We start from the raw sequence: 17,524 nt of genomic DNA on the forward strand, positions 1-17,524 counted from the left end.
AGTGATCATATGTTTTTTTAGTGCTTAGATTTCTGTTCTTAATCATCCCAAGATAAAATGAAGGAGCTACACATGCCACCGCATGTACTGGGACTCCTACTGGATGCATTGGTTTGCTGCCACGTGCATTTTACTGATGGCTCTGTTGAGTGAAAAACAAACAAACAAACAAAAAACGTGACCATCTAAGCAGGTGCTTAGTTTTAGATACTGAAAGCCATTCCTTGTGTTATTTTGTCCACATCAAGACCAAGGAAGTGCATTATTTTGTTGATAAATATGTACAGTTAGTTTCCTATCAGAAATGAGCACTCTTGTCTGGCTTTACCTTATTATTGGAAGCCAGAGGCCTGTTAGAACATTACTTATCAGAAGACCGGTATCACGATTCAGGTTCATCCTCTGCAAGGTTAGAGTACTGTAATTTGGTCTGAGTTCTCCTTTAAAGTGATCTGGCAGCTGTAGCATTAACAAATGATGTCTGTCCACTAAGCTGAGGGAATGTGATGCAACTGATGGCTCTCACCTTCATCACATGCTATTTTTTGTTACTATATTCAGAACAAATGATTGATTTACGTACTGCAACTTTTCTCTTATCATAGTATGTTGGATTATTTTTGGTGGTTTTGCTTGTTGCTTTGCTCTGAGAACAGCTGATTTCTTGACCAAACACAGCTTTATTTTTTGTGTAGCTGGCTTGATAGCCATGGCTTCCACGATGTGTACTTTGACAGCACTGTGACACTGCAGGATATATCTATGGCAGTTAACAAATCCTATAGTGTTCTGCAACTGCAAACGAACTGAGACATGCCCAACCTGTTGTACTGCATTCATGCCGGTGACCTGCCCCAAAACATACTTGACACATCGGTAAAGAAGAGATACTGAAAACAACTGAATTCAGTTCTTGTGATGTCTCTGCCTGTCCACCTCCCCACCCCCACCCTTGAACAAAATATTTTCTACAGAAAGGAATGATTGGGTAGAATAAGAAGTTTGTGGTGTGAATGCACGAGCTACGTTTCTTTCAGAAGGTAAAGCAGTTCATGCCTTCCAATGTATAATACAGAGAAACACCGGGCATGAGATGAAGCTGTTGCTCTGTATGAAATTAACAGGGAGAGAGCTCAGCCATTGACACATGAATAAGGATATGCATGACAAAGAAGATACAGTATCCAGATGAAATATTAGTAAACTCAAGAGTGTTGGGAAATATGAGACAAGAATGGGGTGGAATTGAGCATCTCAGACTTGTAGCCAACTTTTGCTTCTAGAGCATTTTATTGTGGTTAGAAGATCTTTTCTTATGCCAGTTTCAGTTACTTTTCTGGTAAGTTGTCTCAAGGAGGGATTTAAGCAGAGTTACGAGCACTCCTATTTTAGGTTGGGCTCTGCATAGAATGTGTAAGAGATCTTAACGTTCATGGGGGTAAGCCAAAAGGATCACCCAAAAGGATCTTCTATCAGTCCTGTTGAGCCAGAGTTAGAGGCAGTGCCTCACGTTTATCTGAAAGTCCATAACAAACTTGTCTTCATAACCACAAATGAGGCTGGATTATAATGTTAAATATCTCATAATGTTGTTTTATTTTTTTAACCAGAAATAATATATCAAGACCTTAACTGTCCGACTGGGATGTGTGTATTTTGCAATGTGCATTGTTTCCTTTTATGTACTATTTGTCATCAGCAGTGTTGGCATTACTGGTTCCCAGGTAGAAAGTATATTTTGATATGATTAAAGCATTCAACTTACTTTGCAAACAAAATATGTATGGTATTTCTGGAGGGAGACACTGGGAACTGACCAAGGAGTTACTGCCTGCTGTTCATCTGTAAACCGGTACTTCTGGCAGTGTCTTTGTGAGTCAGCATCCCCGAGCACCACTGTGTTAACATTTACAGTTACCTGCTCTGCTCCATATAGATAGTTCTTTATTTCTCTGATTGTAAAAATTGAGTTATAAAAAATGTTTTTTTTTTTCAGCTTATTTTTCTAGCCATATGTTCAGCTAAAAAAAAAAAAAAAAAAAAAAAAAAAGAGTAGCTTGAGAAAGTAATTTGGAGACCTTTATTTCATCTGTGTGAATATCCATGTTAAAAATAACTCAGTTAACTCTTAACAAGACAGCTGACTTCTCATGGAAGAAGTCATGGAAGGCACTTCTGAGGATACACCTAATTAGCTGTGCTGCTGCAGCCCATGTTTATGGATACAAATTCATGGCTCCTGATCCTGTGACAGACTATGTAAGCAGATTGTTTATCACTGAAGTTCTGGACAGGCACAGAAGCTTGCTTGTATAATGAAAGTTACAGCGTCTGCACAATAGTTGTACACTTGAAATTGCTGTGCCTCAGCATCGCCTCCCTCTATTGATCTTCAAACCGGCACAAAATGAGATTGAAAATGTAAGTAGCTCAGGCCAAATTTCACTCTGGCCCTTAAAGAGGATAGGATTCAGCGGGGTTTCTAGTGGACGAGCAGGAGTACAATATCTTTCCTCTCTCACATTTTAATCACGTTTAAGAGGCATCACAGTATAATGTGATCCAAAGAGAAGTAAATCTATATGGATAAAATAAAAATAGGCATAAGCAATTAGCCTCTGCAGAAAAACGAGTCATGGGTTATAAAGTCTTTGGAAAACCCTTCTGCAATAACACCAGGTTATTTAAATAATGGAGTTTCCTTTTGGGAACCCTATGGAGCTGCAAAGACTAGCCTGGCCATAACTTTATGCTAGGAATAAATTAAATACAGCTACAAACATTTGACTATTTGAAAAACAGAGGCCTGGTTTGCATTGATGAAGTAAAGCTGGGTGTTCTATTTATTTATTTGTTTGTTTGTTTATTTTGAGAACACTTGGATTATTTCCTCTGTGTTTTACAAAAAAGAAAAACACCCTAATATGTTTCAGGTGACTGTTGCATTCAGTATTTGAGCTCTTCTTTAAAAAAAAAAAAAAAAAAAAAAAAAAGGAATTCAAAGATAATACGGCCCAATATAATTATTTGGGGAATACTTTGTTTATTTCCGGGACAAATATTATTAAATGAATTTGAAAGAACCAAGTCTGGGGGCTGGGGGTTCCTCTGCAAGTCACTGACCCTGGGCTGGACCGTTCAAAGGGGCATCGCAACTCATTCCTCCTGGACCGTGCCGTGGGCTCTCAGACACTGAAGCAGGGAGTTTGGTTCCTTGGGCACGAGGAGAGGGGGGGAGAAGGAAAAAGAGCAGGTGTGGGAAAATGGGTTGAGACCGTGTCATGCTGTGAAGGGGTGGAAGCCCTGAAGTACCAGCTGCGACGTGACAGCCTGCTGAAAGGACTGCCTGTGCTGCAGAGCCTGGCCCGTGGTACTCGGCCCCGTGGTAAATGAAGGTCAGCGTGGGCTGGCCAAGGGCAGGAAAGGTCGGGCTCTGAACATACAAACGAATTAATGTACTGTACCACCCGTGAGAGGGGATCCTTCTCTTCCCCATTCCTTTCTTTTGAATGCTTGATTTATCCTTTCTGATACCTTGTGCCAAACCCCAGATTCAGTTTGTAGGTGCAGAGACAACTTGTGGAAGCAGTGAAACAGCTTACAGACAGCAGTGCTGCCCCCTTCACGTACACAGCCATTTCTGACATGAAAACGAGAACGGAGCTGAGCAGGGGCCAGCAGGCTGGTGATGTGACTCTGTGCTTTAGGAGCTACGTGTCTGGGGTTCGACTATTGAATCATTCCTCTATTTCTCTGTTTGGTGTCAGAAGTGTATTTCTAACAAATAGAAAAGAGTGTGGAGTACAGGAGTGGAGTGTGGTTTGAAGTGGGAAGCTGATGCTGGCATAATTGCCCATGATTTGGGGCTGTATGGCCACACATCGGGGGGGCTGAAGGCTGCCTGTGCATTAAGAGTACTGGCACAACGTCTGGGAAGCGCGCAGAGCTTCAGGCGTGTCCCGCGTTGCGCAGAGCCAGAGAGCGGCCCCGGGGCTACAGCAAACCGGTCAGGCTCAGCCAGAAGTGGAACTATTTATGGAAGGTTGTCTGTTTTCTCTTGTGACTCGAGGATGTTGTCTCTTGTTCACCCAGGCTCAGAGCCCCGTCACTTTGCAGTTAAATATAGCTTTCCCAGGTTTTCGGATCAACTGTTTTCCCAGAGGAATGTCTGTTCCTGGCATCTAGCCCTCTTTCTCTGTAATACCAAAGCTGATCTGGCTCACTGAGTGTTGGTGGCCTCTTCCTGGTAGATGACCAGCAGCTTAACGATTGCCAGCCACCAGACCCCTCCTTTCTGCCATCTGATCGAGGGCTTTGTGGTTCAGTCGATCCTACACTTCCCAATGCTCCGTGCCTCCTAGTGTCTTCCTCCCAGCCCTTGCTCTAATCCTGAAGTACCTTGCCGAGTGCAGAGGGATGGAGGAGGTTTGCCTTGCGAGCAGTCTGAGGCAGGTGGTAGCAGGGATCGCAGAAGCAAGGGCATGCAGGAAGGCTGTTGTCACAGCATGTGACAACTACATGGGCCCGATTTTCCTATGCCTAATTGTCAAGGACATCTAAGCGCATGTGGCAAAGCTGTCAAGATCAAGTGCTGTTTTGTATATGCTCTGCAACTTAGGCAAATGTTGTACTTGAAGGGAAATATTTTCAGGCCTCTAGACTAAATAACATCTAAATGGCATCTTAAACATAGATGTTCAGCACTTTAACTTCATAATTAGAAAGTGATAGAGGTACTATAAGAAACACCTTTCTTGCATGTTTTCCTTCATAGAAGTTTGCTATCATTGAAAAAACTTGATTCCATGTCACTGAGTCCTCAAACCAAGCCCCACACTTGCATAACTTCTTGAGTTATTCAGAGCTGCAATACACTTAGATGCAAGTGCAATACTTAGTGCAAGTATTTCATGGCTAACGACATTTAGCTGTTGTCTCTTAAGTTGTGTTATTCTCACTCAGGTCAGAGAGATCAAAGGTCGGGCGTTTTCAGGGATTTGGCATTTTTAGATAAAACAGGGTGCATTCCATGCACGTCCAGTCTCTAAAGATAAGGAGGGAGGAATAGGGTAAAACCCTGGTATCTCTGTGGAAAGGACAGTCAGGATGCAATTTGCATGAGTACCATGCATGACAGTCATTTGCATTCCTCAGCTTACCTTTGTTTTTGTCTTCTGCTTGTAATAAAGCCTTTTGCACTTATTATTTGTATTGATTATATGAGCATTTGATGCCTGCTGCTTTGAAGATCTTGTCATTAAAACAATTGCTTCCTGAACATTTCAGTTCTTCAAGCAGAGTCCTATCCATGATTATAGCTTTTGGGGCTTTAAACTGAAGTTATTTTAGCATATGGCAACAGTATTTGATAGTTTCCTCTGGGAATCCCACCCACCGTGTTAGCTGCAAACAGCTCTAAGAAGAAGGCTGTTCTCATGGTTTAAGCACTTGCAGTGCTGTCCCACCCAGCCTAACCTCAGCTTGAAATGACTCCTAATCCGTGAACTAAGTAAGCAGTGAAGCTATATGTCACTGTCGCTCTGATTTAAAGGTATTTCTTCCAACCACGATAGTATTTAACTTCCTAGATTTTATTCTTAACAAACATACAATCATATAATTATAAAAAAGACAGATGTTCAGCCCGTTGTACTAAAGAAATGTGCTGCTGACTTGCTGTGAAAGGGTGATAGAATTTCTGCTAGTTCAATCAAATAAAATATGGAACATGACAGGGTACTTTTCTTTCCTAAGTGAGATAGAAAATCGGCTTACATTAGGTAAAACATTAATGGCAATTTCACTGAAATGAAATCTTAATGCTGCAGTTCTATCTACACTGTAATTTAAAGCCAGGAGCCATTCTGGCAATTCATCCTAGCATGATAGAAGAACTATTTTAAAAGAGTATCAATTTCATCATACATTTGCATGGATTGCAAAATTTAGAAGAGTTAGGTTATCCCATCATGATAATGCAAGATTTTTTATCTGACAAGAATCTTTAGATGATTTCTTCCATAATGCTTTTTCCCCTCATTTCCATACTGCTGCTGCTAGTATTTTGTACCTGATGCTCTTCTGTCACGAAAGCAACTGCTTCTTGACTTTTTGTGCCTGAACACTTGCCCACCTTTTCTGAGTGTATTAGTTGGTCTAAAGAAACCTATTGCCCCTCTCTTCAAAACTTGCTAACCTCTTCTATCATTAGAGTGACATCCCAGTGACAGCACTAGTATTACAGATACCTTTTTGTGCTCCGCACCCCAAATAATCCATTACCATTTTTGCTTAAGTATAATTCTGTCCTTCAGTGTGCCAAGTGTGGTTAATAGAGGTGGGTGACATGGATTCAGTGCTATTCTTTTCATTTGATACCTCCACCTCCAGGGGAGCCTGATTATATTCGTACTAAAAATGGTACAGGTAGGGCATGCTAATACCAGAGAGTGTAGCTGGACTCATTGCCTACAGATAAATAGAGAGAGAGTGAAAAGGCCTGTTCCAGTTCAGAGAAATAATCGGTATCTGCCTCCTCTGTAGAATTAAAGAAGCGTTTAATAATCTATGACAGAAATAAGAGCTTGTTATCAGCTGATAATATTGCACTTTCTCTCCCCTCACATACACCAGCAACCAGGTGGAAGGAAGCAGTGGCCCTTCCCTTGTTTGTGGGAAAACTTGCTCTGTCCTGGGCAGCCCAGCTGTTTGACAGCTCCAGGTTGATATCTAGAGCTTCAGGTGGGATTCTGCTGCCTAAACGTAGCCATGTGGTGCCATCTGAGATGCCTCAGCTGCCTTTGAGTGTCTCATCAGCCCCATAAGTCAGAGCTGTTTTCATATGGCTAAACAGGACATGGTACCAATGTGTAGGTTACTAAATCCTTTTCCTTTCTCTGAAAACAGTGTGTGAAGACAGGAACAGTTTGAGGTCACCTCCACTGCTTTTGCTGCTTGGCTCAGTTTAGCTGTCTGCTTTGGGCTCTCCTCTCTCTTGCACTTCTTCCATGGTACAGTTTTATGCTTGAGTGAGTTTAACGGTGGCCAAAGGGGCGATGCTTTTTCCTTCTTTGCCCTTGACATCACTCTCCTGCTGCTGCTCTTTGTGCTGAAGCACTTTGCTTCTTTGGAGTCAGCCGAACAGCAGTGCTGGAGAAACAGACCCCATGGGGACACGCACGTGAGGAAGGGAAGTGTCTGGTAGCTGGCAGCTGCCCTCTGGCTCAGCCATACCATAAAACCACTGCCTTTATGGGCACCCGCCTGGCCTTGCAAGTTATCTCCTCTTTTGCTCTACAAATCCAAAGTAATTGAGCTGTTGAGGAACAATGCGGATCACAAAGGCCATAAAAGACAAATATCATCTGAAGATAAAGCATGCACAGTCAAGAGAATCGGGGCTGTGAAGTTTGCAGGGAAGATTAAATGATTCAGAAAGCAGCCCCTTTGAGGACACATTGCAACATGTGGTCTTTGGAGAAATCAATCCCCTGGAGCCCCCTGGCTAGACCTCCTCAGACTAAACCTGAGAGTGATAAAGGGCTCTGACAGCAGGCTAGACCTCTGAAAAGCCTCTTCACACTGATGCTGGAAGTACAGATGGCTGCAGGAACACCACCACCCGCTGGTTTCTCTTTCTGGTGGTAGAGCTGGTGACTGGCCCTGCTGGAGACCCTGTACCCCACTGCTGAGGGGAACCAGCAAGGCTACTAGGGCATGTGGCAAATTCAGAGTCTTACAAAGACTCTCTCCCCGGTCACTTTCTGCCTGTCCTGGTGCAGGAAGGTGGATGGTTTCCAGTTGAAACAGCCGATGGAAAATTCCCACTAAGGAAGAAAAAATAGAGGCTTTTTCTTCTGTAACGGTGGGCTGGAGCCAAACCTCGTAAGGCTGGGGCACGGGGTGGTGTCCCCACTGTGCCTGTGCCCCATGAGAGACACAGGGGTGCTTCTGTCAGGCTGCCTGGTGGTGAATTGGGGATCCTCACTGCTCGCTGGGTGTGCCTTTCTCACTGCATCAAGTGGACATCAGAAAAAAAATGGAGCTCAGCACTGAAAGCAAGCTGAGCATGGAGTGTTTGGAGGGGAGGCCCTATAAGGAGAATGCAGAGTAACTGAATCACTTTGCCACCCACTGAAATACCCTACAAATAAAGTTGTGTTGTTTAATTATAAATTGCATGCTGGAATGATGTGATGCTGAATGTATACAGGGGAGAGCACTCCAAATCGTTACCTTAGGTATTAGTGACAGCTTGGGCTGAATTTGAAAGTGTATCCTAAAGGTGAAAAGCAGTCCTTGGATTTACAGGATTTCTGAATCCTCTCTAGGACTTGTAGGCTCCCTCAGTCATTGTTGAAAAGGTTTTGTTTTCCTTCATTTTTCACGTTCTAATTTGGAAACATTTCTTTCCCATTGCTAGTGCTACCAGGCCTCTGTTTGTTGGTTGCCGTTCCTAAAAACATATCTGGGCTTAGACTTCCATGGGAAAAAGATGTGGAGTAGGGAAAAGGAGGAAGGCCCTTCAGAAGATTTGCGGCATTTGATGATGTTACAAATGAGGCCAACAGCTGTTTTAAAAAGAACTATTCAACTGGTTTATTTATGTCAGAAATGGGGGAGGCCAACGAAACTCGTGCCCGCTTTGTTCTAAGGCTCAGGACGTTCTGCTGGTCATATTTATCCGCCTGCTGCCTGCTTTATCTTCAGCTGGTGTCAGTGGAGGTTTTTATAATACCCTGTTTCTTTCACTCTGTTGCTCTGAGATGTCAGTGCAGCTTTGCACTTTGGATATTTATAAATAAATCACTAGTCTCACAAATAAATCATCTATTGTTTGAGGTGGGCAGAATATTTTAATGGCGCATAAATTCAGAACCATGATCTTTAAGCGTTAGCTTTGTATTTTGGCCTGCTGTAGCTACAATTTATGTCCGAGCAGGTACAAAGAAGAAATACGACACAAAGCCTGGCTGACCTGCAATTACAACCGAGACGTGTTCATCCTTACTAGTATTATTCATGACTCTTGGTGTAACTGTAGCACAGGGGAGCCGCATTCTTCAGCAGCAGAGGTGCTAGTCCTGCTTAAACACAGCACTGAAACTGCCCAAGGCTTTTATCTGACAAGAAGTAACAAATGGAGGTAGGTAGTGGAGTGCAAGGGTATGTTATTAGGTGAAGAACTGCTCCTCTCTCTGGTTTTCCAGCTGTGTCAGCTGGTCCTGTAAGGCTGCTCCTACTCCTGGTGAACCTTGCTGCAGGCACAACTGGAGGCAGTCTCACTTGCAGAACCTCTCCTTCACTATTTGTCGCCATGGCAGGCTCTGGCCACTGCATGACATCAATTTTGGGGCCTACTGTCCCATTCCTAACCAGAATATTTTATTAGTTCTCTGTGTGTTGCATTAAGAACACGTAACTGGGGCTTCTCTGGTTCTTTTTGGCAAAGATAATCCTTTGGGCTCAGCAGTGCTCTGAAAAGGCAACCAAGGTTTTGCCTTTCTCTTTTTAGAGCGGGACATACAGGACCAATCACGTACCTCATTCCACACTCAAAATAGCAAAGCTTTTTCTGTGGAAAAGTAAACTCCCCCAGTTCCTGAGGGAAAAATGACTACTAAATAGTGCTGTGTGGATTTCAGTACCATGCATACGACTGCGAGCACAAGCTTCAAGGTACAAAAGGATGAATTTAAAGATTGCTTAAGAAGAAGTCAATGGATGTGATAGATTAAACAGGAGTAAAAGCATCCAGATAATAAGAAAAAAGATGTGATGCTTTCTGTTTTCCCCTGTCTCTCTTCCTCCCTCTCACTGTGCAGAAAAAACAGCTCAGTCCTGCTCCAACCCCTCATTTTGAGGGCAGCACAGTCCAGTGCTGCTCTTTTCCCTTTCCTGTGCCTGCTGTTGTCCTACTGTTTACTGTTCTGCTGTTGTGCCTTTTCTTCAAACCGCTGCCAGCACCACCACGTTGGCTGAGGATGGGTTGAGAGGCAGGATTGGATGCGCCGGGAAGGCAGAAGCACACGTGGGTGTGGGACATAGGGGAGCCTGGGGTTTTAGGGCCCCTGGCTCAAATGAGAGGTCTGTGTGCTCTTTGAGTCCCACCCAGGGATTCAGGGGATTTAATGCATACAGGTGTTTTAAACAAGCACAGTGATGAAAGTTGGGGTGAACCTGCAGGGCTCCTCGCTGAGAACTGGGCTGCTGTGGTCAGCAACTTCAGTAACACTCTCCTGTGAGCATCTGCTCCCATAGCCCAATGCAGACTCACTTAAACCTTTTTTTTTTTCTTTTTTTCTTTTTTTTTTTTTTTTCTACTGCACCCCCTTACTTCACATCCCTTGTCATTTCTGTTCTGATGCTGGCAAAACGTTGCCAGCTGGTGATTGCTACTTCAGGGCAAGGATGGATGATTTTATGTTTCATAACAAATATTTCACAAGATTTGCTAAAATTCAGTTTTGTTTCCAGCTAGTTTTCATAACTGTACAATTGCTTTACTGCTGTTTTTTTTTTTTTTTTTTTTTTTTTTTTTCCATGTCTGCAGCATTGTATTTCAGACTAGATTTAAACTCTGAATATGCCAGGCTTGGATACACTTGCATTTTAAACGTACATTTGTCCTGACAGTGGTTGCATTTGCTAGATGACTTTCAGAGAGGTTTAAAACATCCCTTCTGCCCCGGCACAGACACTCGCTCTCGGGGTGAGGGCCCTGGCTGCTCCGTGTTTACGCACTGTCTAGCGCAATGGCATGGGTCCCGGCTGAGCCCTTTGGTACTACGGTGCTATAAATAACACAGCCTTCGTGTACCTGGCAAGTGTTTTTGAGCTTACTCCCTAAGTGCTTCGAGCATAAGTGCTTGGATATTATGTTACAATTATGTTTTAATGGCATAGCAGAGTGGACGCTGTAAGAAGAATCTGGATCTTACGTGCTTGGAAAGTTCTGTGAATGTGCCGGTGAGACTTTATTTCCCCAGATGCCGAGTGCGAGGTCTTTCCTCACAAGGACAAGCACTAGCATTGTTCCCTTTATAAACAGTTGGCCTCTGCGTGTCACCTCCAGTTAGATACAGCAGTGATGCATTCAGCTTTTTTTTTTTGTGCTTCCCTCATTTTCTTTTGACAAAAACCCCAAAAAAGGCCTTTTTCAGAGTAGGAAAATTGTTCAAATCATCTTTTCATTCAGTTTTGTGGTCTCTTTCTTCATTTCAGTGATTAAGGACTTGGCAGGGTTGGCCTTCTTTTTTGGTTTGGAGGATAGCTATGGTCTGGAACATCCCAAAATAAACGATGTCCAAAAGTTTCCTCTTTGTCTGCTGTGATTTCAAAGCAATTTTCATGTCTCCATTTGGGGGACTGCCTAATAGGAGAAAAAGGAATAATAATTACTGCCCGCAGAGACTCTAGCACAGCAGTTATTTAACTAGCTGCAAAATAATTTAAGGAACTGGCAAACGTCTCTTAGAAAAACCCCAATTCCCTGAAGAGCTACAGACTTTGAGCCAGACCCTTCACTTGAGCAGGGCACACAGCTCTCAGTGCAGTGGGGCCAATGTTCCCAGCGGGGGAAGAGCAAGCGCGGCCCTCGCAGGCCTGCTCAGCCCAGGCATGAATCTCGTGCCCACCTGGCTAGCCTGGAGAGCTGGGTTGCTCCTGCAGAGCAGACCCTTCCAAACTCTCCTGACAACTTATATCAGCCTGCTTGTCCCTCTGTGAAGCCACAGCACTTGCTGAGTTCAGCCCTCAGTCTCGGGCCTGGCCTCGCACTGCAGGCACAGGGCAGCCCTGAGGGAGCGGGTGGCCTGCAGGTGTAGCCACAGGGAAACAAGGTGCTGTGAAATAAACTAACTAAATTAGTCTGTGACTATAAAATGATACTTGATATCTTCCATCAAAGGAGCATCCATTTAATCAGAATTAGAAATTTATATAGGCATTCATAATGTCCAGATCGAATGTTATCGTGGTCACTGTATTTTAGTTGAAAGCCCAAATCCTTGTCATTTCAATGAAAACAAAACAAATTTCAAGGCCAGACTGAACAAAGTTCAAAGCCAGCCTGGATGGGGCCCTGGCAAAGCTGATCTAGTGGGTGGCATCCCTGCCTATGGCAGGGGGATTGGAATTAGATGATATTTAAGGTCCCTTCCAGCCCAAGCCATTCAATGATTTCTATGACTCTATGATATCAGTGTTAGTAATTAAAAGTTACTTGGGCTTTCAGTACATTAACAAAACTACTTGTTTTGAAAGTATAAGGCTAATCATAGTTGTGTGAACCCATAGCGAGTCAGTGAAGAGCGAGGCGCTCTGAAGAGTTGGAGGGCATGCCTGCAGTGGCAGACATGGCAGAACCCAGCTACACCTTCCCCTTGCTCTATGCTGTCCATCTGTGGTCTGGAGGCTGCATCTGAACATTTCTTCAGGGCTGTGAGGACACAGCCTTGTAGCTTCTGGCCTGCAGCTGCCCTGCAGCTGGAGAGATGAGTGCCCAAGAATACCCAGCCTGGATCTTTTCTCCCTCTTGGTGACCACCCGTGTCCTCCTGTGGCTGAGGTGGTAGGAGCCACAGACTGCTGAGTGCAGTCGCGGCAAGATAGGATCTGATGGGAAGTGTTGAGCAGGTGGAAGTGTTGAGCCATTGCCAGCACAACCTTCTTGCTGGTGCTTTTGGTGGTCACAGTGTGCCACGATCCCAGTATGGAAGCTAATGAATGGTATTTTTCAGCAGGGAAAGATTTTATTAACACATGAGCAATCTTGTATGTAATATCTTAAATTCTTCTAATCAGGGAACTTCTTAAGGGGTTAAGTACAAAACATTCCCTTTGATTGTTTTACAGTATACAGCAAAGAAATAGTGACATGTGCTTGATTGTTTGGTCTAAAGTGAGGCAAACATGGAAAAACAATGATCTTTTGTGAATAAACATTGTTTGCTGCATTTCACATTTTAAAGTTGGTTTGTTTTCATTCCTTATTGGGAGGATTCATAGAGTAGTAGAGTTACTATTTAAGTTTTAATAAGAATAAACTTCATCTTTTCTCGCTGCCTACCTTTGGAAAAAAAAAAAAAAAGGTTTAGAAAGACACACTGTGTCCACATTTTCCACCAATAACTATTTTTGCAGAGTGATGAGTGCTTTCCTTTTGAAAATGTTTCCAAATCGTCTTTGTCCAACCATTGTATTTTTTCATTGAATAAATAATGTCTCTCTGGTGGAATATGTTACTTGTGAGCCAAGAGTGAACCAAGTTACTGTAAAAATGAAGCAAGTTCCCAAGGTTCTATGTTGAATTAACACAGGAGCCCTGCTTCTTATTTTAACCACTAATAAACTAGTTTAAAAGCTGGACTTACTCTGGAATTGTAAAAACATTGTGCATTTACTTGACTGGCCACTAAACAAACCTGTACTGATACATAGCGCAGGCTATTCTAATGAGGATGGAGCAGCACTGGAAAAATAGCCAGGAGCAAAAGACTAAATAAATAATCAGAAAACGATTTGTATGGAAAGTGACTTTGACTAACAACTTTCACCTGCCCTTGTAGACTGTGGCAGCATGATGTTGGCCAAAGGTTCCGGCCCTGCACAGGCATTTTTGATGATGGTGATTTTCTGCTGCGGTTTAGAGAGTTATGTTGGGAGGGTAAATTGATTACTATAATTGTTCATTAATGCACTCTTGTTTAATGTACTTTTAGGGGTTATAGTCTTTGGAATGATGATAAATTATGGTAACTTCAATTAATGTCATGCAGTTAAAGGGATGTCAGCATTTCTATTAAGACAGTGTAATTTTCTGGGGTTTTATAATGGAGCTATAAAAAATTGCTGAAACTTAAGGTACTGGGTTCCAGAGTGCTTTACGCACACAATATTCCCCTGAATCTGATCTAATCAATAGATATATCGAACCTAACGAGATAAAAATAGAGCAGAGAGAATCTTCTGAAGATTCACATCTAGACTCAAGGAAATGGAAATATCCTCATGTGAATGGTGCAGGAGCAGCCAGAGGGAGGTATGGTGGTACAGGTGACAGGCATTCTGCTTGGCGGACATGCTACAGCCAGGCCTGCTCCATTTTTTGGGGTTGCCTGCTGCCTGCTCTCCCTGCCCACCCCTTTCCTTTCCATCCCAGGTGCTTCCTGATGGGCAGTTAGCTGTCTTTGGCTGAACTGTCCTAAATTTTATCAAGAAATGTCTAGACCCTGACGTAGGGCAGCTGTGAAGAAGTGAGGTTGTGCCACGTCTCCATTACCTACTGGGCAAAGAGAGGAGGAGTGTGTTGCCTTCCTCACTGCAGGCCCTCCGCTGGCAGAGGAGCCTCTAGGTTTGCTGGGAGCAGGGGTGGTGGGGCCCAGGGTCAGGGTGGATGCCTGGGGCTGCTCCATATCCACATCTCTGGCAGGCCTTGGTACTAACGGTGAGCAGGAGTGGTGGAAAAAGTGACAGGACAAAAATACATTAAATATTAACAAGATGGGTGATACGGAGGAGCTCTGAGGGAGCTTATACACAAAAGCAGATGAGGTTCAACTAAAAGCATACAATCTAACATTAAAATTAAAATCTCCAACAAAGGAAGTGAGGGAAAAATATGCTTTGACTACCTTTAAAAATTGTGCTAGGGCTGATTTTCAGTATTTCAGTTTCAGATGATTAGTTGAACAATAAAGAGAATTCTCAAGTACTTGGATTACAGCAAAAAGGAGGAAAAGGAACAAGCTAAGCGTGGCTGAGTTTTTTGAAAGATACTGCTAGAGGAGTCAGAGATAAAACCAACCCAAGGTTTTATTAAAAAAAAAAAAAAAAAAAAAAAAAAAAAAGAACATCTTCCTCACAAGAGGAACATATAGAGAGATTTTTTTTTTTTTTTTAATTGAATATGTCCTTCTGTAGTTTTTTCCCCCTCAGATTAGAGCTAATGAAAATAGTAAGGGACTTGCACAAACTGGTTAGTGTGATGCGTCAGTGCCAAGGCACCGAAGAGCTGTTACTGCGCTTCAGATGCGAGTTATGCAGGAAAATGTCTGCTGGTGACTGCGTGCCAGGTCTGCTAACTGGGAGTGAGGACACGCCGGGATACGCAGAAACGGACGATAAAGGGACAGTCTCCTGACAGAGCAATCCATTTAGTATCTCGTGCCTTTCTGAATATAGAATGGTTTTCTGAAATCATGACAAAACACTGATGAATGAGTACATGCATTATTACAGCAGTCAATCTCAAGGTAATGAGATACATGAAATTCTTGGTTATAGAAATCCTATCAATTACGGGTGCTTCCTAAAAATAGAAACACCGACAGCAAAGACAAGGAGCCAAGGTAAGATGAGCTCAGAGCCTCGCGACTCCGTTGTTTCCATGCATTAAGGAATAAGGTGTTTATTTACTTTGGTCAAAGTTCAAGGGCTTTACATCTTCTCAGCCTGTTTCTTCACAGGTTTTTTTTCTGTATTTCCTTGTCTTTCCCTTCTTAATGTTGTCTAAGGCCTTCAGGGATTTTTTCTGTATTTTCCTAATTTATTCTGCGTTATACAGAAAGGTAAACTGCTGCACAATCCACACAATATTAATGGTCTGCAGCAACCAAGACATCTGTAGATGAATGTAGGTTTGAGAAATATGACCCAGTGGAGACTTTGTTTTTTGACATTAACAGTGTGCCAGTCATTATTTTCTAATTCCACCAACCACCGGAATACAAAATTAGAGAGACCTAAAGCATGCACGTGTACAGAGTATTAAAGACTAGGTTGTGGGTTTTTTTCCTCTTGATGGACTTGTGCCTAAAGACCCAGATATAAAAATTATAGCCTTTGCATTGGGAAGCCTGCAGTCTAAGTAACTAGCTCAAAAAAAACAGACTTTGATCAGCAGCAGAGTGAGCAGTGCTGTGGAAAGAGGCATGTCTGAAACACACCAAGAAAAAACCACTCTGCTGCTGCCCTGAGGTAGTGTTCAGTCTCGTTACTCTGTTGCCTTTCTCCTGGCACTCCAGTTCAAAGCAGAAATTGACGCTACTTCACTCTGAACCAGAACAAGAAAAAAAAAAAAAAAAAAAAAAAGGAAATGCTATCGGGTTAAACTAAAATGTGTTTCTTTTATTGAAATAATTTGTAGGTGCTTTCGGGGTGAGCATATAAAACTCAGGACCTTGGGCGTACAAGCAGAGATGTGAAATTGGACACAGCCGCTTCCTCCTGCAGCTGAGCAGCATGTCTGCAGCTTTTAGCACCCGGCTTCGTGGCAGCACCCGCAGTCACCTCTGCGAACTGCCTGACCCCTGCCTGCCACGCAGGAGGGCCTTCCTCCCTCCAGGCTGTTCCTTGCAGTGGCTGAGGTGGCGTGGAGCCTTGGGATCGCCCAAGATCAGCAGGTGGTGTGGTGAAAAGCACCAGAAGTGGTGTTTCTCACCAGTGCTGGCTCTTGGGCAGTTCTGGGTTGCACAAGGGTTCAGGGAGGACCTGCCTCAGGAGCAGCCAGGTTGTGTCTGGATCCCGGAGCCCCAGCATTCGGGTATTTTTCACCGCTGGGAACTGAACACAGGGCAATGCCTCGGTTAAGCACCAATTCTTGCGGGTGGGTTTGTGGCGCTCACCACCGGTGACCTGCAGCCACAGCGGGTGTGAGGAGCAGGAGGGAACGCTGACCGTGGCTGGGGCGGTGTGGGCCATGGTGCAGCGGCTGGCTGGTACCACATCACTCTGTCGCTCCAGAGACCTACTGGATACGCACGAGCGGCTGTCTCCATCTCCTGGGCTCATCCAAAGGGCAAAACCTGCGGGGCTGTTTGGGAGACCCCCTCTGGGACGCAGAGCAGTATGTCCCAGTCAGTCCCACAAGTGCTGCGCAGCCAAAATGACCAAAGGCCGAGGAAAAAAGGTTAAATATAAATTTACAGATAGCTTTACTTGCTTGTGTGAGCTATTTTTTTTTTCCTGGGGAGAAACGGGGAAGTGTGGGCGAGCATCGCAGCCAGCTCAGGCTACAACACACCCGCCGGTGGCTTGTTGCTGGCAGCGCACCGCCAGGAGGGGCCCCTGCGGCCACCAACAGCCCCGCCGGGCGCACGGCGCTGCCAGGACCGGCCTTACCGGGGGCGGCAGCGGGACGGGACGGGACGGGACGGGGCTTTTAAAGGGCCGGGCCGGGCCGGGAGGGCCCCGTCGGTACCGAGAGGCGGAGCCGCCCCGCCTCGCTCCAGCCTCGCCTCCCGCTCCCCGCCCGCCCCCTCGGAGGAGCGGCCGCGCGGCTCCGCAGCTCGGCGCCGGCCCCGGCTAACAAAGGGGCTGCGGGGCCGGGGCGGGGCGGGGCCGGGCGGCGGTGGAGAAGAAGGAGGAGGAGGAGGAGGAGGAGGAGGAGGAGGAGGAGAGGCAGCGGCGGCTCGCACAAAAAGTTGTGGGGGGAGGAGCCGGCGCGGGGAGCGGGGCCGCCTCCCGCCGCCGTGTCCGAGGGGTGAGTGGCGGCTCGGCTCGGCTCGGCTCGGCTCGGCTCGGCT

The 17,524-nt window shown here is 44.7% G+C and overlaps 1 protein-coding gene across 1 annotated transcript in view; it reads left to right on the top strand.

The window, feature by feature from the left end:
* Window positions 1–17,402: 17,402 nt before the first annotated feature.
* UTRN (utrophin) overlaps window positions 17,403–17,524 on the top strand; it is a gene marked incomplete at its 5' end in the record, with an annotated part of 369,309 nt that continues 369,187 nt past the window's right edge. Inside the window, one exon of the mRNA XM_084284598.1 lies at window positions 17,403–17,481. The remainder of the gene's footprint in view (window positions 17,482–17,524) is intronic.

Source organism: Netta rufina (genome assembly GCF_964035555.1).
Source record: "Netta rufina genome assembly, chromosome: 3".
Lineage (NCBI taxonomy): Eukaryota > Metazoa > Chordata > Aves > Anseriformes > Anatidae > Netta > Netta rufina.